This window comes from Mus musculus, chromosome 4 (assembly GCF_000001635.26).
Source record: "Mus musculus strain C57BL/6J chromosome 4, GRCm38.p6 C57BL/6J".
Taxonomy (NCBI): Eukaryota; Metazoa; Chordata; class Mammalia; order Rodentia; family Muridae; genus Mus; species Mus musculus.
Window position 1 is genome coordinate 54,851,043 of NC_000070.6, and position 26,883 is coordinate 54,877,925.

The 26,883-nt window shown below is 42.3% G+C and overlaps 1 long non-coding RNA gene and 1 pseudogene across 1 annotated transcript in view; one reads left to right on the forward strand and one right to left on the reverse strand.

The window, feature by feature from the left end:
* Window positions 1-202: 202 nt before the first annotated feature.
* Window positions 203-26,883, reverse strand: part of Gm34133 — a 42,695-nt gene continuing 16,014 nt past the window's right edge. Inside the window, exons 3-4 of the long non-coding RNA XR_390579.2 lie at window positions 1,064-1,287; window positions 203-621 (exon numbers count right to left, since the gene is read on the reverse strand). This is a non-coding gene — a long non-coding RNA (predicted gene, 34133). The remainder of the gene's footprint in view (window positions 622-1,063; window positions 1,288-26,883) is intronic.
* On the forward strand, window positions 1,447-3,670 carry Gm12479 (predicted gene 12479; annotated as a pseudogene).

Below are 26,883 nucleotides of genomic sequence, written 5' to 3' on the forward strand. Positions count from 1 at the left end.
CAAGAGGCCCTTGGTCCTGTGAAGGTTCTATGTCCCAGTATAGGGGAATGCCAGGACCAGGAAGCAGAAGTGGGTGGGTTGGTGAACAGGGGGAGGGGAGAGGGGAGGTTGTTTCGGAGGGGAACAAGGAAAGGGGATAACATTTGAAATGTAAATAAAGAAAATATCTAATAAAAATCAAAATGAAAAAATAAAATTGAAATGCTAATTAACCTGATCACCATATGCACATATATACTGAATTATCTATCACACTGTATGCCAGAAATATGGATAACTATGCTGTTTCCATTAAAATAAATACACAGATCTTAAGCACAACGTAAGGTGCCTTAAGTACATTCAAGAGCTGGCACACCTAGCTGGGAACTGGTGTCCAGATTCCCACCATGAAAGAGCCCTCAAGCACACTTCAGTTTCGTGCCTACACAAGTCATTGTTATCAACAAACTGAACAAAGTGTGCTTTTGTTATCAGTTGATTTTCACATTGCTGTAACAAAATACCCGACAAAACAACATAACAGGGAAAGGATGTATTTTGACTCAGGTTTTGATGATGTAGTCCATCACAGTGGATAATGCACGGCAGCAGGAGTGGGAGCCAGCGGTCACATAGCATCTGCAGTCAGAAAGCAAGGACAGTGAATGTTAATGCTCAGGTTCTTTTATCAATGCAAGAGTGTAGCCCATGGAATGGTGTCACCCATGCCCCAGATGGGTCCCTAAGCCATGATACCATGCGTCTTCCCTGCTCAGTAAAATCTTTCCAGAAACACCCTTATTGACACACCCAGAGATGTGCTTCCAGGATGATTCTAAACCCAGTCACACTGACACTTTCGTAAGGTATGTAAACCTGTAAGAGTTCTACCACAAGCAAGAAAATTGTTTTTTCTTAAGTAGACTAAGTCGGACGAACACAAACTTGTTCACTGCAGGACAAAATGTTGTACCCTCTTATTTCAAACCATGTGCTCAGTTTTTTCTCTATAGGTTCCGTTTTGCTCTGACTAAAAACAAAACAAAAATAAAAAACCAAAATCTCGGGTGAATGTGGTTACCTGGCTCCCTGTGAGCGCCCTGGGCTTCAGAATCTTCAGAATGCAGACGGCACCTCACAAAACTATTTTTCAGGATTGGTGCCTTCAACCAGGTGTCTGAGTTCAAAGTTTCAACTGGACCGATTGAGTCCTGTAGTTGTCATGAGGCACTGGACTTGTAGAGTTGATGCAAGCTGAAGCTGGGTAAGAAGCGTGAAGGTTCTTCAAGAGAAGTGTCTGCCAGACTGCAAGAATTCAAGAGACTTGAGAATGTGACTGTGGCTTTGACAAGAGGTTGTAAGAGGTAGACTCAAGAGACAAATTTACTATAGGTCAGAAGACGATCTATTGAGGAGAGTATTAGAAGCCTGGAAAAGCTTGTTCTTCTACACTACGTGGGAGCAATGTCACAAGACCCAACGGCTTACTCTTTTAATGCCCCCACCAGCTTTATCAATTTTTCATCTTTGGATGATGAAGAGGATACTGAAAATATAGACTCATGTTTTAATGAGAAGACCAACTTGATTAACAACTTGGGAACAACTTTCTTTGGCAGAGTAGAATAGGAGAGTTTTCAGGGAAAGACTTCCTTGAGAAAAGCCAAACTTCAACAAGGCTGTGTCACACCATTGAAGGCAGTTGACAACACTTACTACAAAGAGACAGAAAAGGAAAATCTTCAGGAACAATCTATCCCATGAAATGATTGTTCTTCCCTGAACGCTAAGAGAGCTATATCAGGAAATATTCCTGTCCAGCTGCAGAGAAGATCTGTTAGACTCTCTACTCAGAAGGAGCAGAAGGAGAAAAACCATGTTGTCTCTGTTGAAATGAAAAACAAGAGATGCACTGCTCCCTAGCTGACTGTCCCCCCAACAAAAGAATGAAAGTTTCTCATAAAAAGAAACCAGAGGAAGAGGAAGAAGGCAGTGCTTCAGCTACTACAAGAAAGGATGAAAGAGAAACCCTGGAGAAAGCCAAGGGCAAACACACTGTGCCTGGTGGGCCACCTGCAATGGAGAAGGTTCTTAAGAGAACTGATGAGCAAGAGATAGAGAAAAGGCTGAGAATGCAGCAGGAAGTGGTGGAGATGCGGAGGAAGAACGAAGAGTTTAAGAAGATCACTCTCACAGGGCCAGGGCAACCTGTGAAGAAATCCACGAGCTAGGTTACCAAAACAGGTGACTTTCACTTCCTCACAGATGAGCAAATCAAACAACAGTGCAAGAACCAGGAAGAGTATAAGGAAGTGAACCTCATGTCTGAACTTTGAAACCATTCTTCCACTCCTGCCTGAGGGACCAGAGGATGTACTTAAGCCTTTCATTAAGCCTTTCAATCTGTCCAAAGGAAAGAAAAGAACATTTGATGAAGCAGCTGCTATGTATGTGCCCATTGCACAGCAGGTTGAAGCCTTCCACAATCGAACCCCTAACAGATACCATCTGAGGTTCAAGAAAGGCAAGAGCTTGTTACCCTCCAAATCTGTGAACAAGATCCCCAGACCAAACAAGACCATACTGCAGACCAAATATCGTACAAGGGCTGTGACCTGCAAAAGTGCAGCAGAGCAGGAGGCCGAGGAGCTTGAGAAACTGCAACAATACAAAAATTAAAGCATGGGAACTTGAGCCCAGAAGTTTTGAAAGTTGTCCAATCTTGCCCAAGAGACCTCCTGTTAAGCCTCCTACTCAGCCTCTTGGTTTTGATTTGGAAATTGAGAAATGAATTCATGAGTGAGAGTCAAAAAAAAAAAAAAACCATAAGATAAACAATTTGAATTTCATTCTAGACCTTACGATACTAAGATCTTGGAAGATGTTGTGGGTGTTCCTGAAAAGAAGGTAATTCCAGCTACTGTCCCTAAGCCGCCAGCTATTGCATTGAACAGGATCTGAGTGCCCATGAAAGAAGACGAGGAAGAGGAAAAACCAGTAGTGATAAAAGCTCAACCTGTGCCACATTATGGGGTACCTGATAAGCCCCACATCCCAGAAGACAGCAATGTGGAGGTGTGCCCTTTCTCCTTTGATACCCGGGACAAAGAATGCCAGTTGCGGAAGGAGAAAGAAAAGAAAAGTAATGCAGAAAGGGGAGGTGCCCAAGTTCAAGGCACTTCCATTTTGATACCATTATCCTGCCAGAGAAAAAGATGAAGGATGTGACTCAAGCTGCGCCTTTCTCCCTGGAGACTGCCAAAAGAGGTCCCCACAAGGCTGAGATACGAAAGCACCAGGAGGAAGAACAGAAGCAGCAGAAGGAATTCGCTTGCTTCAAGGCTCGTCCAAACACCGTCATCTACCAAGCGCCAAAGAAAGAAGAAGTAAAAATCAGTTGCTGAGAACCCTTCTGGTTCTCTAGTTCAGGAACCTTTTCAGCTGGCCACCAAGAAGAGTGCCAAAGAGCAGGGAGGAGCGAAAATGGCTGAAATGGCGGCCTGGAAACCGCAGCAGTTGGAGGAAGTCAGGCAGCAGGAAGAGGAGCGGCAGAAGGAGGAGCTAGCCAAGCTCCGGAAAGAACTGGTGCAGGAAGCAAATCCAATACGCTAGGACTCGGCCGTAGAGGTGAAATCCAGCGAGCTGCCTCTGACTGTCGGTGTCTCCTAAGTTCTCCGCTCGGTTCCAGTAGAAGCTGCATCTACATCACAGGCGTGGAGAACACATCTTCAGACTCACCCACCGTGTGTGGAAACACACCTGACAGCTGTGGATGCCAGGTGTTTTGAAGATCACTTTACACAGAAACTTTGAAGTTAATAAGACACCACTCAGTTAGACTTTCATCAGACTTCTTGTAGCTATTTCCTTCAGACATTACTTGGTCTTAACTCTGGCTAGTATTTCAAGTATTCGTTTTGGCATAGTCGACTTTTCACCTAATCTCCCCCTACTCTCCCTTTATATGTATATTTTAAGCATAAAATAAAGGCACTCAAGTCCTGGGCTGTGGTTTCAGTCACAGTGTAAGTGAGAAAAATAAAATTGTATTTCAGAAGGTGAGCCCCTCAATCGGCACACCCCTTTATTTGGGTTGAAGTAGGAGGGCTGCCGCAGATAAGTGTCCTTCACATGTATTTAACTTCCTCCTGGGGTGCTATTCCCCGACTCACCTTGGTCTTTCTGTACTAACCTAAAAGAACGCCCCTATAATGCCTGCCATTTTCAAAGCTGCATAGCATTCACCTGTGCTGTGGCTGGAACCACGATGGCTACACCTCCCATACCTTCCACAGGTGCTGCTAGGACATTTAGAGTCCTGGAGTCATCAAAGCAGCATTTGGTTTCCACAGTGTTCATGAGCCAAACTTACCCCATCCCTAGGCAGAAGCGGGAGCAAGCCCGACCTCTATAATTAGAAGTATTGTTATGACATCTGTAATGAGGTTATGTTTATGATCGTTTATGGCTATCTTTGTCTCCAGCATTTCAACATGAATCTTCTCAAAAAGGCTGCTGGTGCAGGGGAGAATCCTGAACCGCAGAGGCTATGAATGAAGAAGGCTTTCCTCACCTACAACACTCAAGGTAGCCGTGGTTGAGGTTCCCACCTAAGAGAACTCCTCTCCATGCAGAGGCCAGGCAAGTGTGCTCTCTCCGGCTTTCAGCTAAGCCCAGCCATTTGGGGATCTTATAGAGAGCTTAGATTTGACTCACACTGTCATTCATGACCTTATCTACTGATTAACACACATAAGCCCTCATGCTCATTTCCTTATCTAATGCTCAGACACATTCTGGGTAGGAAGCCATATCTTTCCACACGGAAGCTCATCGACTCACAGTCTTTTCCAGAGCACCCTCTGGAGCTGTGGAATCATGGAAAGCGCAGGATGAACCCAGATCCCAGGTGATACACTGCATTAGTCATAGGGCAGGGTTCAAAGGCAGCCTCAAGGAGCCCTAAGAGGAAACATAGCCAGGTGCGCTGGTGCACATCTGTAACGCCAGCACCCAGGGGAGGCCACAGCAGGAGGAGCATGAGCTAAAGCCCTACACTACCCAAAATGAGACAAAATCAAAACGCTAAGGCTGGAGTGTGTGCCCAGCATTCAACAGGCCCTGGCTTCAACCATCTGCACACCAAAATAAATAAATCAAGAAACAAATACAAATCAAAGGTAGAATGCTACCCAGAGCAAAACACATCACCGAAGATATGGTGACAGGGATATGGACATCCATTCACACAGTGACTACGATGAACAGCCTTGGCAGTCATGTCTTAATGGCCAAATGACCTTCGTTCCACCTACTTCACAGTAGAAGTTGAATATCTTCTGGATTTGAAACTCTACTGGCAAAGAAAGACCAGGTCACAAAAAGGACAAAGAAAGTCAGAGTCTCAAAAGGAAACAAGGATACTCACAGTGTTCGAGTGCTCAGGCTAACATAACAAATTACTACAAGGTAGATGGCTAAAAAACAGTAAACACCCAAAGTCCAAAATAAAGATGATTTTGGCTGGCTCTCTCTCTCTCTCTCTCTCTCTCTCTCTCTCTCTCTCTCTCTCTCCCTCTCTCTCTCTCTCTCTGACTTGCCTTAGCCTATGGTGGCTATCTGCAATCTCTGGTGTCCCTTACAGTCATATCCCTGCAATCTCTGCCTTTCTATCCATATGACATTTTTTCCTCTGTGTGTCTACATCTTTTCCTCTCTGTGTCCTCACATGGCTTTCTTATAAGAACCCCAGTCATTGGATGGAGTCCATCCCTATACAAAATGACTCTTTCTTCACTAATTATATTAGCAGGGTCCTGTATTCAAATATCACATCCAGAATTCCCTGATGGACATGAATTGTAGGGGTGGGGGTTCATATACCGTTCAAGCCGGTACAAATATATTATCTAAATTCAACAAATGCCAGATGGAGACATAATGGGGGTGATACAGCCCATAAATTGAGACCTAACTTAAATGAGTGTCTAGAGAGTCGAGTTCAGAATCCAGGAAGGTGACAACATGGTGAGGACTGAAGCAAAGCCACTTGGAAGAGAACAACTTTACCTTGTCTCCCCGGAGGCACGCATCAGTAACTCATAAGCTCCTTATAATCTAGTTCCGCGTTTGCCAGTCATGTCCTTAGACTAACCCTCTCTAAAGCTTTTCTTAAAATCTCTGTCCAAATGAGTTACTGCTTCCTCTTTACTGCTTCTGCCCAGTTTCATTGACCCTAACCCTTACCACCCCTATTAAATTCTGTAAAGTGGGATCCAGAAGTAGAAAAACTACAACTCCAAATTAAGTGACTCAACTCAAAAGATACAGAGCCTACTCAGTCTGTTCCCATCACAGCGCAGGGCACACATTCCAGCCTTTAGAGCCTCGTGGCTGCCCTACACTTCTGCCTCCTGCCATCTCTGGGGAGGTAAATGAAGATGGGGATTGTATTTACTACTGTGGCATAAATGCCGCTAGAGCATGGAAGAATGTTCTGTCACAGTGAATGCCCACAGGGCTTCCAAAGGTCCTTGAGCTCACTCATAACTCAACATCTTCAATGTACCTTCCTCCAACCTTTCTTCCATCCCAGGAGAAAAATCAGACCAGCTGGGAGTATTTGCACCAATACAAATCCACCCCATAGCCAGCATCCTTTCAGTCCCTGAGGATTCTTCCTAAGGGCTTTCCAGTGCACCCCTCACAGGGCAGGCAATGTGGTAAACCAGCTGTTTAACAAGAGAGGCTCCCTGTCCCCAGAGACCCGGGACAAGCTTCTGAGATATGTAATATGTCTCCATTAGCCAAGCAGCCAGTTGTGGGTGTGCTTCCTAGTCCTATAGTCCAGTGTTCATTAACTGCCCGTCTGCCAGAGTCTTGGAACACCAGCGTTTAGAAAGGAGAAAAGGAAAGCATTTCCCTGAAGTCTGCCTTCCCTGTCCCCTCCATAATCAGGGAGACCTAGCTTGATAGCTGAATCACCCAAGAGAGTTGAGTAAGCAGGAGCAGACATGGCTGCAGAAAAAGAAGTGGAGACAGAAAAGGGCAGGTACCCAAGTCCTTGTGTCCAGGGGGTAAGAGAAAGAAGCCATGGCAGTTGATAAGAGCTGGGGCGAGAATGTACATGCTTTGAATTCTGCAATTACTACTTAGTCAATATCTGTCCCGGGACAGCTTCCAGAAGTTCTTACTCCTAAGAGGTTATAAAAGGACCTCCAAAGTATCTAAGGACAGAATGCATAATGTAGGTGAAGCTCTCAGCACAGAGCCTGGCTCAAGGTAAACTATAACTAATGTTCTGTTGCAGGTTGATTTCTGTCCCTAAGAAAGGACAGAGGCTGGGCTGGTGGACAGTGCTCTCCTGATGAAAGGTATCCTCATCCACAAAGAATTCCACCTCCCAAGTTCTGGGTTCTTCCAGGTGGAATCATGCCCATATTGACTGGTGTTAGGTCACGGCCTTCAACATCCAGTACGGTAGCTACTAGCTATCAAGCTGATCCATGTGGAGATGTAAAATCCAATTTAGGTTTCTAAGAGTTAGTACAAAAAAAAGTGAGCAAATTTTCTTTTATATTATTTGCCTGTTAAAAGAATAATGCAGTTAGTTGGCTTTTCATGTTCATGTGCTCTTTATCGGTGGATTCTGCCAACCACAGAAGAGTCCTTCTGACACAGTCACTTCCTGGACCTTAGACCTGTCTGGCAGTCCAGGCTCATGCTCCTGTCATCTCTGTGGCTGCCACCACAGCCACCACCTATCTGCTGCCACCCACCGATGCCACCGCCCCTGCCACTGGCATTAGCACTAACATGGTAGCAGGCAAGACCTGGACCTGGCTACTTGCCTGTATAGGCTTCCCTTCTGAGAGTTGTAACACTTTGGTCATTTCCAGCTGGACCAGAGACCTACAGAACCCCTGGTTCCTTGGAGGATGGCACAATCTGGCAGAGAGGAAATTTCATTATACACTAACTCTGCTGGCACCTGGATCTTGGACTTCTAATTCCCAGACCCAGCAGAAGTAAATTCCTGTCTTTAGTAAACTACCCAGTCTTGGGTATTTTGTTGTAGAAACACAAAGACCAGGACATGACCACATAAGTTAGGAGAAAATTACAGTCAGGAAACCAAGACAGGCTCCCATGGGGCCTGTGAATACAGTAACAATGGCAGCAATACATCACATGCTCACCTCCTGGTATGGTGGGACCCTTACCAAAGGGGCCAAACCTGTTCAAGACGGATTCTGTGAGTGGCTGGTACTGAACCTGGAAGACTGTAGACCTACACCGAACTGGCCTGAGTCCGTGAGAACTACAGTATCACCATGTGCGAACCTGCCGATCAACATGGTAACATAAGCACTCAAGACCATCATGTGCTCCTCTCTTGGGTGCTCTCTCAACAGAGATCAAGAATCCAGATACTCCCCCAAAGGAATTCTCATGCAGCTCAAGCCCTGAGCTATATGGGAAAGGTGGAGGAGACAGCCAGAACAGAGAGATACCAGAAGAACACTTCCAAAACACTTAGTATGTCTTCAGACCGACCGACCCTGCATCAGCCAGTTTCCAACATGGATACAGAACAGTTCTCAGAGAGCTTTATCCCAATGCCATTGGGAAACACAGCAATGGCTAGGACCATATGTGGCCTACCATGGCTAAAGAGATTCCCAGAAGTCCCTTCAATCTCTTAGTCCAAAAAGCGTCAGAAATCGGATTAAGTGAAATCTAAGCTAGACAACAAAATCCATCATCCAAAAGTGATTCTTCTCTAAGGACATGGGTCCTGTCCTTCAGGGAATGAGTGTGAGCAACTTTTGTCAGACAATGCCTCCAGTTTGGAAGCTGGAAGTGTGACATCTGGTCTTACCTCCATGAAGAACTCAGTACACTTGAGTGTGCTGCCATAACCCCATTTTAGGTGAAGCTGGGGATCAAACCCAGGCAGCTGGCTTGCTAGAGCATCCTTCTAACCACTGAGGGACAGCCCCAGCAACAAACCAGTAAATGAAGGAGGTATACGCAAGATACAAGAGATTGAAAAGGCAAGATTTCATAGCTTCTGAGAGCTTGGATTTGCGCTCCACCCCGGGCTCATACATATTGTTGTTACAGTTGGCATGGAAATAAGTATTTGCAGCTCATTTCTGGGACTCTATATGCATGGTCCTTCTAAACACGTGTGTTCTGTTACCAGCGAGGTGAAAGCTACTAATAGGATCCATAGAGACATCCAGTTCTTGAGTGCAAGTTATGCTAGTTTATTTTATTGTTTTACTTTGTCTGGGGACTTTTTGCTTTTGTTTTAGGCAAGCTCTCGGGTAGCTCTGGTGCCTTTTAATTCACTGTGACCTCCTGATTCTCCTGTCTCCCCTTACCTTCACTGCCCATATGCTGTGATTATGTACGCCACAATACCCAGCTATCACGTGTATTTTCAAGGGTTAAGCAGTGATAACAAATCCATACACTTGAGTTACTTCAAGTTCCTGTAACTCCTAGGAATGCAGAAGCTACTCTCTTGAAGACTCAAAGCATCCTGGAATTGTCCATAATCTATGAGTCTCAGATCCTGGTCTTATTCCTAATCATCCAGCACGCATCTAAGGTACCAACTAGTTCCTAGATACTTTCCTCATCTCTGTGACCAGACCTCTGACAAGAAACAGTTTAAGAGAGAAAGTTGTTTCGGGGTTTTAATTTTTTTGAGTTTTGACTTGCAGTTGAAGGGTACAGTCTATCACAGCAGGGACAGCCTGGCTGCACCAAGGTGAATGTTCACACTGCATCTGTAGTCAAGACGGAGAGAGCTAACAGGAAATAGGGCCAAGTTACATGACTTCAAGGCCTGCCCCAGTGACCCACATTCCCCAACACAGCTCTTCATCCTAAAGATTTCACAATGTTCCAAACAGCACCTCCAGTTGGAGACCAAGCACTCAAATATATGAGTCTATGGGGTGGTATGTCACATTTTAATCACATCATACTACTGTTCTCTTTTCTGACTTTGTAAAGACATGGGAAAGAACAGCACAAAGAATTCTATGATGTAGGGGGAAATTATCTGGGTCATATTATCTACACAATGGGAGTGATAATACTTCTCTAATAGGGTTACTATGGACATAAATTAACAACCCCAGAGTCAAAGGCCTGGCACAATACCACATCAGCCAACAAAGCATGGGCCCCAGTTGTAAAGTTTCATGTCACTTTAAATGGACCAAACAGTAAAACATGACATCTTGCTTGCAAGAGGGAGGCATGCGTGGAAGTATATTTACTACCAGGAGTCAAAAATAAACTGTGTCCAGGGCTTAGTAGAGGAGATTTCTAAAGATCTTCATTGTGCTGGAAACTTTTGTTATTGCGGTTTTGTTGTTTCTTCGTTTTATGGTACAATGGCAGGATTCTTTATGACCCCCCCTCCCTGTTTTCTTTTCAGTCATCAATTGTTTATTCTTGGGACCAAGCTTAGTGGTTATCAATATCAACATCTCTTTAAACTACTTTAGGTGCAGTGGTGGCTCAGAGGATAGTGTGTAAGTGTGCAGATAGGATGTACCCAGCATCTATGTAGATGCCGTGTGAATATGTCAGCATAATTTTATTTGGTATCATTAAATTTCTCATTTTATTTAATATAATATTTTGAGACAGGGCCTCATGTAGCCAAGTCTGGTCTTAAGTCTAGTATACAGCTGAGAGTATCTTTAAACTTCTGTTCCTCCTGTCTTCACCTCCTGCATTCTAGGATTAGAGGAGTGTTCCACTGGAACCCATTTAGTACAGTGCAGGGGATCAAACCTAGGGCCTCACACATTGAGAAATAAGCACTTTCGGGGCGTGGTGGCACATGCCTTTAATCCCAGCACGTGGGAGATAGAGGCAGGCGGATCTCTGAGTTCGAGGCCAGCCTGATCTACAAAGTGAATTCCAGGACAGCCAAGGCTACACAGAGAAACCTTGTCTCAGAAAAAAAAAAAAAAAAAAAAAAACTCTACCAACCAACTATCCCCGCTTGGTCCGACTTGCACCTCTCTGTAAGACTCCATCCACAGGTTAAAGAAACACATGCAAGTCTGCTGCATTATCCTTTGTCATTTAGGATTAGACATCCAGGATGCCTTACAGTGAAAAGGCTACCTGCTGTACCCTCCTGCTGTCCTCCTGCTGGGTCTCTTCCCTTCTCCCTGGCTTCCTTAGCTTCAGCTGTACCTTCTTGACCACAAAGCATGCTTAGACTCATTTCTCAAGGACTGCTTTTTGTCAGGTCTGTGTTAAAATATCTCAGAGCCCTACCTTGGCCATCATACATAAAATTATAACCCTGACACCCCAACTTTTGTGTGCCAGGACACACAGACACATATGCCCTTACTGGGACCATGAGAGGAAGAGTTTGCCCATTTTTCTTACTACTGTGTCCCCAGCATCCAAGGCAGTTTCTGAACTATGCAAGGGACTTTAGATGTAAGTATTAAAGCAGTTAAGGCACATCATCATCACCACCACCATCATCATTAACATTGTGGTAGTATTTCCCAGTGCTGTGAGATCCTGTCTACACCTCTCAAGTGTACTACCCTATACTTGAACCTATTTGTATCTCCTAGATAACACTGTTCAGGCCTTGTTCTTATTTCATTTTCCCACTAACCTCTATATTACCCCCTTTCCATGCAGGAATCAATGGAGTAGCATACCTTGAGGTGATATACATGTATAGTAAGACATAGGAATGACACTACCATCAGGAAAACTGACAGCATGATAATAACAATAATGATATTTGCCGAAAAGTCAGTATGCATCAAGCGCTAATGTATCTACCAAGAGTTCAGTTGTTGCTACTATCATTTTGCTGTGAATGGGTTGAATGGTAGAGTTTCTCCTACTGTATATGATGAAATGCATGAACCATGATTTAACAGTGCTCTGGACGAGGGCCATCGCTGTGATGCCTTCTACCCCAGGAGACAGCCTGCTTGCTTATCGAGGATGCTGATGTCATTTGTCTTTTATTTACATTTGTATACCAATAGCCAACTTCTCATCAAAGCTTCAAAATGGAACCTTTATTTTCAGTTCTATGAGAACCTTTATTAAGAATCCATCACTGCCCATTCTGGTGTATATTAAACAGGGAGGAGATGCCCTAGGGAAAATATGGGTGGCTATCTGTTGTGTATGTTAAAGACAGGTGCAAAATAAGTGGTTATAACATTCTAGAACATAACACATCTCTGTGTTGGAGTCATAATCAAAGATTCTTAACATATCCTCTCCTCCTCTTCCTCCTCCTCCTTCTCTCTCTCTCTCTCTCTCTCTCTCTCTCTCTCTCTCTCTGTGTGTGTGTGTGTGTGTGTGTGTGTCTCTATCTGCTCTCCATTTTTCTCATCTGTCTCTTCCTGTCTCTGTCTCTTTGTGTGTGTGTGTGTGTGTGTGTGTGTGTGTGTGTGTGTGTGTGTGTGTGTGTGTGTGTGTGTAAAGTATATGCTTATATGTTTATGGTGTGTGCACCTGTGAACAAATGCAGAGGCCAGCAGTATACTCATCTCATCTGCCGCTCCCTGCCTTGCTCTTTCTCTGTAAACCAAGATCTTGTGATTTTTGATTGGATTGGCAAACAGTAAGTCCCAGCAATCCTCCAATCTTCACTCACCACCATGCAATGCTGAGGTTACAGGAATTTCTGGAACTACAGCCTGCTTGTTGTGTGAGTTCTGGGGTCTGAAGCCTGGTCCTTATGCTTATGCAGCAAAATTTCTCAACTGCTGAGCCATCTCGCCAATCCCTAAATTCTCTACTTCTAAAGGAGAAAAAAAGTCCTCCTATTAAAATAAAAAAATTTTAAAGCTAAAATATATAGCCAAGTCTTTGCTCTCTTCTCTTCACAAGCTTAATGCTAGCATCACCCTGAAATTGAGGGCATCCTCTGTTCAGATGGCTTCTCTGGGTTCTCCTGAAGGGCTCTTATCAGGCATCCTTCACAGAACTCATGTTCTGGGATGTCTTCTTCAATTCCCCTTGACCAGATAGAGAACTTCCAGGAAGGCTGTGATGACCTCATCCTGTGGTAAGAATTCTCAAAGATTCTGTCTTACTCAAATTGCAAGTATAAATTTAAATGAACAACTCACTTAGGCAGAATTTCTCCTTGGACCATTAGTCATTATTGAGAGCTTGACACTTTACAAATAAAATTAACATCTCCAGGTGACTGCAGAGTTGTTTGCATCACAGACACATCCCTTCTGCTTTAATACTGAAATTTTGTGGGTTTATTAACATACATATTTAAAGATTATTGTTTGAAAAGCCAACTCCTGTAAGGGTCTATTAACTGAAATAATGTGGTTGTTTGAAATGACCCTAGAAAAATATTAACATTGTTAGCAAGGCCATGTGATTAAGTATCTCAGAAGTGAAAGATATAGCCCGGCATAATGGTGTATACAAATAACCTCAGATTCAAGGAGGTAGGAACAGAAGGGTGGAGTATGGTCCTATGTTGGAGCCTTTCTCCAACCGAAGAGAGATGAGTGTTCAGCCCTCAATGAACCATTTATATTAAACCCTTTGCTCCCAAGAGTCAGAGACAATCACATAGATGAGGGAGTGAAAAGGGCATAAGATCCAGAGGCGATAGATGATTACAAGGAAACAATGCTTTCTGGACATACCAAGGCAGCTGCCCATATGAGCTCTCAATAGCTGTGATAACATGTATAAGACCTATAAAAGCTCAAGACAGACAAATCACAGCCTGGGAAAGACAGGTGTGCTCTATGTCTCAACCCTAACTAAGGAGCTATTGGGATTGGCAGTTTATAGCTACCGAGAAGGGGAGAGTTGATTTTCTTAAGTATGTGACCATTGGAAGGTTCACAATGCTTAAGTGCGATGGTTCTTAACCTGAGGGTCACGACCCCCAAAGGTCAATATTAAATATCAGATTCTCTGTGTATCAGATGGCTACATTATGGTTCATAATAGTAGCAAAATTACAGTTATGAAGTAGCAATAAAATAATTTTATCGCTCAGGGTCACCATAACATAAAGAGCTGTATAAAAGGTTTGCAGTGTTAGGAAGGTTGAGAACCACTGCTGTGGAAGGCCACACGTCCAAGAACATATGGGCAGTACCAATTGTCCCTGATGTGTTCAATAAAGCGGGGGAAGGGTGTCAAAGTTGAGTGGGTTGGAAATAGGGAGCGTGGAATTGAGAGGAATTGGATGATGGAGGAGGGAAGTAAATATGTTCCAAATATGTCATACAAAATTCTCAAAGAATTCATTTTTAAATGGGGAGGGGGCAGTGTGAGTGAGGAAAGAAGCCAATAGACATAACTTCCATGAGAAGTGCTTTCTATAACGTTTTCAAACTGGCCATGAGATCAAGAAAAGCACCAATTCTAGAATCTCTATAACTAACTGCAGAGATGCCAAGCCCCTCTTTGCTGCAGATATTCACTGACTCTCATATTTCAAGTTCCTCAAAAGGAAGGATCATGGGATAATACTGGAAGGGCATACCCATTTAAATCCATTAGACTAGAAGTCAGAGGACGCCTACGAATGGGCACTGCATGTTGTGAAGTCAAGACAGTTCTTGACTGTTCAAATGCTTTGTCAAAGCTAGGAACATACGCAGAGAACATGGGGTAAAGCTGTTTTCAATGAGTGATAAAAGTGACAATTGTAAATGCTTTGATAGAGGGTTTTAAACAGATATTACTTTTTACCTCCATAGTAACTTTGCACTCACCATTTTATAAACACCAATTTATAAATGGCACAACTAAGAGTCAGAAGTATCAGGCCATCCTCTGAAAGCTTAACTGACTGAGGCAGGAACCAAAGCATGTCTGTCTAGCATCGTCTTCCCCGATGCTTTTCCCTAAGCACTGGAGGGCTTCACTGCTGTTTGCTTGGTATTTTTGTGTATTAATTGCCTCCTTTGCTCCAGTCAGCCTCCCCCGATGTAGTTATTTCTATTCTTGTTTGAAAGAGAAGAAAACTGGGGAAGGAGGGATCAAGAAAACAAGTGACAGCAAAGGTTACACAGGCGATGCCAGGGTTCTCCCAACAGCACCTCCCCAACACTCAGCAACAGAGCTCTATCTGCAGCAGGAGAAGGAGACTCAAATAGAACTGAGTTGCCACAGATCCTTAATCAGATACATTCCATTTGACGGGTTTTGAAGTCTGTTGCCATGGTTGTTAAGACCAGCATGCATTCCTTGAGATTACAAACCATCTCACAGTTGATGATGCTAGAGATTGTTGCTCTGAGGTATCATTGCAGGAAAAGGAAAACCAAACCTGCATGTTGGGGGAGGGTCTTACACCACACTAGGCTTTGGTCCTCAGGGCAATCTTTCTACTTGGGGTAGTATTTAAATATTTTTGCTGATCTTGACTGCCATGGTTACTATAAAAGAATGTGCCTGCTCTTCATAAACAGTTGTCAAAATCAGGAAGAAGCAGAGAAGGGGAATGTGTAATGTCGCTATTCCAAGTCAACTACAATGCTTTCATGTATATTTTCCTTTTTTTAAGACTGCATAGCAAAATACTGTTTCAAAAAATAAAGTAACTGGAGAGACGGCCCAGCAGCTAAGAGCATGGACTGCTCTTGCAAAAGGACTCCAGTTTGGTCTTCAGAATCCACATGGAACAGCTCACAGCTGCCTGTAACTTCAGCTCCACAGGATTCAGTGCCCCCTTAAGGTCTTTGCAGACAAACACACACACACACACACACACACACACACACACACACACACACACAATTTTTAAAAATAAATAAATAAAATCTTAAAAATGAATAGTTTTACATGTTTTATGTGTTTTTACAAAGTTGTCACAATACCATATACATTATATATGTATATATTTTTTCTAGATCTCATTTTTTCTTACTCCTTAAAACATACCATAAATAACACTGTATCACTTGTGGCTAATAGTCTGTGAGACACTATTATAATTCTTATTTTTCTCAGGATAATAATCCTTTCACCTTGTTCAATTGGTCTTGACCAAAAGGACATTAGTATAATGGGTCTTTACACATAAACATTCTTCTAATTAGTTGATTTCTTTGGACAGACACCGATAGGATTCAGAAACTGAACTAATTATCATTTTTGGACCCTTAACATTAGTAAATTATTTTTCAGAATATATGTATTTCACACTGTGATATCACTAATATTGTTTGACTATCTCCCCCTTAGCATGTTGACAGAATCCACTGAAAAGTGCCTGAGCCTGGGCAAGGTATTCTGAATGCAACCATATTAAAGATTCATGCTTATGGTATAAACAATCTCTGAGTTCACTGGATCAAACTAGCTAGATAATAATAGCATGCCCCCAGAATCTCAGTGCTAGGGAGACTGCAGCAACTGCATCGAGAGCTTTAGGCCAGTCTAAACTACATACAAGACAAGCAAGCAAGCAAGCACTGGGGTGGAGAGATGGCTGCACTGTTAGGAATGCTTTCAACTCTTTCAGAGCTAAGTTTGGCTCCCAGCACCCATGTTAGGGAGTTCATGACCACATGCAAATCTAGAGGACCTGATGCCCTCTTCTGGTTCCTGCAGGCACCTAAACATGTGTGACATGCATTGTCATAGATACATACATCATCATCATCATCATAAGTAACAGAGGGACTAGGGATGTAGCTTAATAGGAAGAGTACTTACCCAGCATGTAAGAAGCATATTCAATACCTGGCAACAAATAAGCCAAACCTAGAGACACACATCTGTAATCCTAGAACTCAGAAAGTATAAGTAGGAAGATTAGAAATTCAGGTCATTCTAGGATACATAGTGAGTTCAAAGCCATGCTGAGCTACATGAGACTGTCTCAAGAAAGGTGAACACTTTTATGAAGATAACTGAAAAGTCTTGAAACTACTGTGGCCCTTTTAGCCATGACTGTTGCTTCTCTTCAACTGAGCACTGTCAAGAATGCTACTATAACCACAAGCTCAAAGCAGTATCCATGTACAGTATGCTTAGAGTATTTGGCTCTAGTTATCCTCCTTGGAGCTGAAGACTTTGAAAAGATTAGCCCATCCAAGTTGCTCAACAGACAATCTTTGCTGAAGCAACCATCACTTGGGAAAGGTCATTTGAAATTTCTTCCTAATAAAATACCCTACTGTCAGAATATTAAATCTTAAAAGAGATGAAGCTGGAGCTAGAGCGCCCACACTCAGTGCTTAGGAGTCTTGGCTGCTCTTGCAGAGGATCCAGGTTTGATTCTCAGCACCTACATGTTGGCTTATAAGCATCTATAACTCCAACCCTACAAAATATAATGCCATCTTCTGGTTTCAGTAGGTACCAGAAACACAGTAGGTGCACAGATACACATGCAGGCAAAATAGTTATACACATAAAATTAAAAAATAAAACTAAATCATTTAAAAAGATGAAACAAAGACTCTACAAATGAGTGGATCCTTCACTAACGCACAGACAACTTCGGAGAGATAGAAAACTTATTTTCGCTAAAATCCTTGTCTAGGTTAAAGAGTAGGAGGAATGTTCCCAGAATAGGAAAAATAGGAGCATTGTCTAGACTGAGGGAGGGAAGCTAAAGTGGGAAGACATTAGAGTCGGAGAGAGATTCAGAGACTGAACAGAAAACAGAGTTCTTATAATGTTGGAGAGATGGGGGATCAAAAGAGTTGGTTCTATTAGGCTTTGTGACCTGGAAAGGACAGATCTCAAGGTCATTTTTCTCTATTTATATTGTATAACTGTTTGGCTGTTACCTCATTCTAAACTGGAAAAGTCTTCACCAAGCTCCATATACTTTATATGTTGATTTTGTCCTGCCAATGTTGATCTCTTCTATCCCATATCCAAACCTAGATTCTAAACTTCACTTGTACCATCAACAGTCTCTCTTATGCTACTCTGACCACTGTCTTAATCACCATTATCATTTTCCTCTTCCTTATAGTGTATCAGACAGCTTCCAATTTCTGTAGAAAATATTGGAGGCAAACTACTTAAAAGGGAAAGGTGTTAAATGGGCTCATGGTTTCCATCCAAGATCAATAGGCTCCATCACTGAGGTCCTATGATGAAAAAGAACACTGTGGCAGGGAGCATATTACAGATCAATGTTGCTCACTTCATCATAGTCAGGAAACAGAAAATGAAATGGGGGTTGGAGGAGGCTGGACATAAGATAGACTCTTCCAGGGCATGCAAGATATCTCAGTGGGCAAAGGCGGTTATCACCAAGTCTGATGACCTGATTTCAATCTCAAGAACCCCTATGATGTAAATAAAGACCTGACTCATGTAAGCTGTTCTTTGGCTTCCACATGTGTACTATGGCATACACATACACACACAAAATAAATAGATGATAGACTGATGATAGATAGATAGATAGATAGATAGATAGATAGATAGATAGATATCAAAGATTACACCAAGCAAATAAGGTATACAAAGAAGAAAGGTAGTTCCTTCCTACAGCTGGATTCCAGTTACTACAATGTTCTTGACCTCTTGATAACACCTCCTATTTATGAGTCTTTCAATGATGAAGTTAGTGTCTTTATGATCTAACTGCTTGTCCAAATCTCATGCCTCAACATTACCTCATTAGATACAACACCTTCGACATATGAGAGTTAGGAGGACATTTCAAGACTAAATCATACTGTACATTCTATACACACTCCCATATCCTTGACAGCCCTGCCTGGTTGCAATATTGACTCAGTAGATATCTTGACCTAGGAAGTTTGTGTCAATCTATCAATAACTATCAGTCTATGAGTCATGCAACCAAGAGAAGGTCAGTTCACTAAAAGCTTTCCATTGCCTGATATAATTCTCACAAATTATAAATCAGAGGTAAAATTTGGAAGTCAAATTTTTATTCTAAAACAACCCTATTTTAGCTACCTTCACCGTTTAATATTAGAGTCAAATTAAAAATTGAAACTTAATTCCCAGAGCCAGAGGCAGGTGGATCTCTGTGAGTTCAAGGCCAGCCTGGACTACAGAGTGAGTTCCAGGACAGCCAAGGATATACAGGAAAACTTGTCTCAAAGAAAATGAAAGAAAGAGAAAGAGAGAGAGAAAGAAAGAGAGAGAGAGAGAGAGAGAGGGAGGGAGGGAGGGAGGGAGGAAGGAAGGAAGGAAGGAAGGAAGGAAGGAAGGAAGGAAGGAAGGAAGGAAGGAAGGAAGGAAGAAAGAAAGAAAGAAAGAAAGAAAGAAAGAAAGAAAGAAAGAAAGAAAGAAAGAAAGAAAGAAAGAAAGAAAGAAAGAAAGAGAGAGAGAAATCAAAGTGAAATTTAATTTCAGTGTTTTATTTTGTTTATTAGTTTGTTTGTTTGTTTGTTTGTTTGTAGTAAAATTTATACGTGGCAAAAAATACTATCAAAAATCCATTAACTCACTTTTAAAGTTTTATCTAATTTTTCAACAATGCTAGAAAGGCCAACAAGCACAATTATTTCTCTGGTGTTAGAACAGAACAGAGATGCTTCAGGGAGGCTCTAGAGAAAATTACTAACATGTGTTTAGTGGCTATGTAGAATGAAAATATAAACACTGTCTTGACCTCTAGATAGAATCAGATAGCAAGATCTTATCACTGGAAGAGCTGCATGGCTGTGTCCAGACACAGCAACCAGGCATCCTAGCTTTCCTTTCACAATCACTCTGAGTTTTTACTGTGACGACATGAGAGAAACACTTACACATCATTGTAACTCTGATATAGCTAGCCCTCCACAAAAACATGAGTTTTACACTGTCTTAGAGCTATTCACTCATTTACTCTAGAAATGTGCACTATAGTCCTAGTCTGTGCCAAACATCATGTTGGGTACCAGAGCAATTACACAGAGAAACAAGACTATTCATGATTATTTAAGCATCCATTGTCTTAATGATGGAGAGACAAACATCATCCAAGCCAATATTAAGTCAACCTACCAACAGCATAGGCACACCAGTAGAGATACAGACATGGCTCTATGAGAACACGGTGGAAATTTACATCAATCTTACCTGGATAGGTTATGGTGACAGTCACAGGAGTCTTGGAGAAGTTCCTTCAAGATAAATTTAATAGTTTTTGTAAGCCACCTAACATGGATGCTAAGAACACTATAGGAATCCTCCTAAGAGCGTTATACTGAGCCCCCTCTCCAACTCCCAACCCAAGCCCTCTGAATCTTAATTGCATTCTCTCCAAATTATTAAATAGTTCTAAGTGGAGGATGCTGGTAACTACTACCCAGAAGATAAAGAACAAAGCCATATTATGATTGTCCCCCAAACCAGAGCTTTCAAGGTTCCCAATACTACATTCACATTTACTTTTTCCACTTGAAATTGTTAAGCACTATGGCTGTAGAAATCAGAGCATGGATCTAGAGTTCCTCACCTTAGTATCCTATAAACTTGAGAATTATCCAGCACTATAAAGACATTATTATTATTATTATTATTATTATTATTATTATTATTTTAGTTCTGTGTATGTCTGAGTGTTGGAATGTTCATGTACATACAGGTATCCTTGGAAACCAGAAGAAAGTATTGATCTCCTGCAACTGGAATTATATGCTGCTATGAGCTTGGAACTTGGATGCTAAAAACTATACAGGAACCCTATCAAGAGATCTTATCTCTTAAGATCATGATCTTAACCACCCAAGCCCTCTGAATATTAATTACCATCTCCCCAAAATATGGAAAGTACTCTTATCTGGGAATGTTTTTCATTAACTGAGATGATATATGTGGAGTAATAATAGTAGTACCTGAAATGAGATGAATACATGAGTTATCAGTTCTAGAGCCAAGAGTTTAATGATGAGCAGAAACACAAGGCAGGAAAGAGTATGGGATTCTAGGCAGATGGAAAAGCTTATGGAAGTAATCAGAATTAAGAAAGCACAGCATCCATTAAGGGAACAAGAGAGTTCAGGTCGGTGCTTCTTCCATAGAGTGTGTAGTTCCAGGGAGGGACTAAGACTAAAAGTGAAAATATGGTTCAGATTTCAAAAAGTTGTACAAACCACATGAACAAGTCAGAACCTTATCTTCAGACAAGGAGAGACAGTGATCTTGAAACAGAGAAGCAGCACGATGGAATTCTGGGAGGATAAAAATCCTAGCAACAGAGTGCAAAGTGAGTTCAAGAGGAGCAAATCCATAAGCAGAGATGTGCAGGAAACGTCTCCAGTAATCTTAGGAAGAAAAGTTCAAGGCAGTGGTAATCAGACAGAAACACAGAGGAAGAACTGGAGTTGGAGGATACCACTGTGTTCGGGTTCAAGCAATGATGGAGCAAATTGAAAGACAAGAGACGTGAAGAGTCAGCAGCACCCCTTGCTGGAATTAAAAATGACAAGAACATTGATTTCATCAGCGTTTGTGTGCAAGGGCGGCGAGTGAGACTGTTGATCGGGTGGCTGGAAGCTAATCTGGTACACATTGCAACGCTCTGAGCTAGAGATACAAATTGAGGAGTAACTAGATAGCCATAAGTAGTGAGAGCTCCAGGCACGTTCCAGGAAGCAGGGCTGAGCCTGCTGTCTTCTTGGTAGCCTACATACTCCCGGGTCTTCACTCTTCTGAGATTAAGTGAGACATAATCTATGCTACGTCATCTTTATAGACAATGTTTTCAAGCCCTTCTAGAGCTATTGGACTTCCACAATGGTTTTACTGTACAAAACATTACCGAGGTCAAGCCACGTCATTGTCTAATGTAGATACATTGTTGTCAGTTAGCATTGAACTCATCAAGAGAAAACCCTTCCTTGGATTTGGAGGGATTTGATACCTCCTAACAGAAATCATGATGTCTTATTACGAAAACTTTGCCTCCACCTGACTTAACCCCAGATGTTGGAGGTACTAAACTACCCACTTTTTGTAGCACAAAAGAAATGCATCTTCAGAACACAGCTGTGCACAGAATTTCCAAGAAACCTTATCCTTTCATTGAAGAAATCAAAGCTCAATAAATTAATAAAATTTTCAAAACGAAAATGTATTTTGAAAACAGAAGAAGCCAACGTTCACACGTCATTGTTACCTGACCCAATCTGTCTTCCTTACAAGTCAAAACGTCAGAGTACTCTCCCCAGGTAAGCCTAAGCCATTCACTGTGTGCTGAGCCTGTAGTGATTTGTGTGACCGTTCTAGAAAAAGGAATCTAGATTACAGAACCATGTCTCTGAAAGGTTGGTGATGAGCCTACTTCCACCCCAAACGTCATCCCCCTGCTGATTATTTGAAACAAACACTTTGTTGTTTTTGTTTTTTGTTGTTTTGTTTTCTTTTATATTAGGTTGCTGTGACAGCTATTCTTGGTTGTCAACTTGTCTACATCTAGAATTACCTAAAATCCAAGTGGCTGGGTATACCTGTGAGGTTCTTTCTTTTAATTAAATCATCTGAAGTGGGAAGACCTACTTTTAATCTGCATCTTGTGAGACAGGAAGATCCACCTTTAATGTAGGCCACACCTTCTTCTGGCAACCTCTGTAAAGGACGTGGGGGAAGGAAGGTTTTGCTCTTTGCCTGCTTGATCTTGTTCTCACTAACAAGTCCATTCCTTCCCTGGCATTAGAGTCTACCTCTTTAGGATTTCAGCACATACTGAAGGCCAGCTGAGACATCCAGCCTCATGTCCTGAACAATAACTGGATTCTTGGGCCCTCTGTTGGTAGACAGCCATTGCTAGACTATCTAGACCATAACCCGTAAACCTTTCTAATAAATCCCCTTTCTATGTATGTGTGTGTGTATGTGTGTATATATATATGTGCGTGTGTATATATGTGTATATCCACATATGGATATACATATATGTGTGCCCAGTGCTATCATTTATGTTCCTCTAGAAATCCCTAATACAGTCACCATTTCTGTACCTTCGTAGAGTGATGTGATGGCTAACACTGACATCAAAATGGCAGACTCTGGAATCACCTAAGACAAATACATCTGAGCATGTCTATGAGAGAGGTTGTATATTAATAACTGAGGTAGGAAGACCCAACCTAAATATGAGTGGCACCATGCTATGGGCTGGGGTCCTGGGTTGAATAAAAAGATGAAAGTGAGCTGGATATCAGCCCTCATCTCTGGCTGCTTTCTGACAGTGTGTCACGTGATCGGCTGCCGTGTGCTACTGCTGCTGCTGTGTCTTCTGTTATGATGGGCTCTGAGCCAAAAGAAGCACTTCCAGGACTCACTTTTGACTTATATTTTGTCACAGCAGTGAGAAAAGTAACTAGGCCAGGTGTAAAGAATGTACGAGCAGGAATGTTATTAGCTTGTTGGTCTCGAGCTGACTGTCGGGCAAAAACGGCTTTTGACTATAAATAGTTCTCTCAAGGTGACTGGTGAACAAGATACGAACAGCTTGGTGATTTCCCCATTGTCCAATTTTCCTATCTGATTAACAGTGGGAGCTGGCTATACCAAATCACCACTTGATCGTAGAATTGGCCTTGGGCATAGAATTGAACAACTGGATTCTGGTTGTGGTGGCCCATGACCGCAATGCCAACACTTGGAAGGCTGAAGCAGGAGCATTACCATAAGTCTAAGGAGTTGCATCAGCTACAGAGTTGAGAAACTACCTGAAAGGAAGAGAGAGCGCGGCCAAGAGAACAAGCAAAAGATCAACCCACCCCAGCTCAGAACGTGAACAAATAATCAAATTTCCCACAAGTCCTGTATCTGTGTTTAGAGGCACTAAACATGGTATTCCCTCACAGGTTTGCGTAAGCATTAGTGGAATAGCGTATGTGAAAACATTCAGTATGGTGCCAGGTAAAACCTTGGCTCCAATATCAGATCTGACATTGAGTTTGGGATCTAGGGTCATGGGTCTGCTTGTGCCAAGTGTTCGACCTTTTCTCTGGTTACATAGTGGGAGAATAGTGTTGAGGTCATAGACCCTGAATCATATTACTTTAGACCTTATGTGACCCATTTTCCCATTAACCGTCAACAGATACATCCCAGCCCAGTTGGTTGGGAAGACAGGATGAGCAACAGCTTGCAAGTTTTTCAAACAAATTTACTCCAAATGAAACTTAATATAAGTTTTTACCAAGGGAACATTCCAAGGAAGGTCCCCTTACTACAAGGAAGTGAAGAGAGCAAACTGGGTAAATGGAGCAGTTTGCAAAAGGTCAAAGGATTTTTAAGAGATCTAGCCAAGATAAATAGTGCAGATTGAAAGGGGAAAAAAATTTAAAATGGATTAATATTTTAGAGCTTGGTCTCATGGTCCAGTATTAAGTTACTTTCCTTGTGTGCTATAATAACTATGTATAATAATAATTATACTATATAATATTGATATATAATAAAATAAGCACACTGCTAGCATGTATACGTCAAGGGAAAATTGACGTCTGGATCCACCTGACATTCACATCACCGCTTGCTACTTATACAAAGAAATATTAATGTACCTGGTCACACAGAGCTAAGAGAAGAGATCTGGGATTGCGTCTTCTTCATGACCAAATCCTCTCCAGCCAACCATGCGACTTCCTGTAAGCATCTGTGAGAAGCTGTGGACTTTGCCATCCTGGGCCATTTATCCTGGCGTGATGTTTAATTAGTGCACACAAAGTTGATGTGAGAAGCTTGGCAGCTCATCCCCTCACCCTGGTTGGGTTCATTGCCTCATTAGAAATGCCCTGGATGGCTGACCACCCAGACAAAACTAACAAGCATATTTTTCACCATTCACAGTCGCAGTTAAGTAACATTTTTTCAAAAAAAAAAGATTTAAGATTTACAAAGCGCCTTTATGTGTGCGACGCTCCGTTAGCGGATTGCAGTCAGAACACCAGACCGGACTTTAAAAGTTCAGATTGCTCTTCCAGTTCTGCGACACTGGGGAGAGAATCCTCCCACAAACATCTCCGTTTTCTCTTCTTCCTCCAGTGACACAGAGACAATGGTGCCCGCATCAGGGAGAAGTGTTTAGATTAACTGAGATAGTACATGTAGAAAGAGCTACTACCTCTATGTGGGTAGCATCGTTACTATAACCCAGTCTGCTGCCTATCAGTTTCTCCATACATTTAATTTAATGAGCAAAATCGATTTCTGTACACGATGGTGGCCCCAGACAGATGCTCTGAGAAGATGGGACAGAAATATCTCAGAAGACCACAATAGAAAATTCCGGCAGGGAAGCTGGGACAGATGATGTCGGCTAAGTTGACAGGTCTTTAGATAGGATCTCATCGGCAAGCTGGATAGCTTAGAAATTATTTCTAGCTAAACAAGATTCTTGTTAGCTGCTGAGCCAATGTGAGTTTGTTGTGCCCATTTGACAAAGGACACAGTATAGAAAAAACGCTCGAGTTGACTCCAGAATGGAAATCTTGCCTCTTGCAGCTCTTCTTTTCTCATGTTTCACATTAAAACACCTGCATGGAGTCTTGAGCCTCCCTCAAGGTAAGGGCGTTGGGGCTCACCCCGGGAACTCTATCCTGAGGAGAGCAGTGATTACCACTCCTATCTTTCACAGTCAAATAAATATTTACTAAGTAGGGACACACAGCATACATTAAGATTAATGCTTCACACAGGTTTGGAAATGTCTGTCATATCTGTCATGTTTCCTCATCTCCATGACTGGGAAGGGCTCTGCTGTCTCCCAGCAAGAGCTGCCATTTTCCTGATGGTGCTCAGCAGGAGACCGGCCCTGATTACACACTCAGAGCCACAGGACCAGCAGCTAAGCCTGCAAGGCCCAAGGGAGTAAAGGCAAGATTATAAAGTTAGTGTAGAATGAGGTCTGCGGTCACTCTACAATGTTTTTAGAGGGCAATTTAGTAGTGATTTCAAATAAAGAAAAAGTGCTGCACCTAATAGGGACATCTGTGTTTATGGACTATTAACAGTAGCAAAAAAAAGAAATAAAATAAAACCGGAGAAAATTGACAATCGTCTATCTTAGGTTAAATAGCCTGTACAGAGTTTTGTGTTCCATGTGTCAAGTTGTCAAAGGCCCGAGGGTTTAAGGGAGAGTTTTCACTTAAAGGATATTGATGTGTTTCCCCAAGTGTCATTCACCCAATGCCCGTGCAGAGAGGAGCTAGCCGGACTCGGGTGATTTTATTTTGTTGTTCTTCTCTCCTCTCAGAACGGTGTCAACTCCTGACACTAGTTTGGCTGCTGAAATGATGGTTTCCGGTTTCATTAATGGTACATTTACAATTCCTTTCAGATGACCGGGATCTACTCTCCTTGGAAAATATACATAAGCATTATGAAAGCCACACATTTCAGCTGTCGCTCTTTCCGTTGGCATATCAGGTCCTGCTGTGGCTAGAGTCATCAGGAGATGGAAGGAAACCTGACTAGCTATTTTGGGATGGTGAGAGAAACAGATCTTGGGAGATGAAAAATGGAGACAGTGTGAGGTGAGATGGGAAATAGCAAACAGAGAGGTATTTGTGATACAGTTGACTACATTTCCCCAAGTATTTAGAAATGGATTAATGGCATTCCTGAATGTGCTGGAATGCCCTGCTCATACCAGCTGTGTTTTCTCTGTGACTCATGCCCTAGGGTCTCTTCAGCTCCAGTATGTGAGTAATCTCACTTACCATCAATGTCAACTTCCTAAGGTTTTTTGGGGTTTTTTTTTTTGGTTTTTGGTTTTTTTTTGTTCGTTTGTTTGTTTGTTTTGAGAGGGGGTGCTCTGTTTTGCTGTTCTATACTTAATTGCTTCCTCCTCCTCCTCCTCCTCCTCCTCCTCCTCCTCCTCCTCTTCTTCTTCTTCCTCTTCTTCTTCTTCTTCTTCTTCTCCTTCTCCTTCTCCTTCTCCTT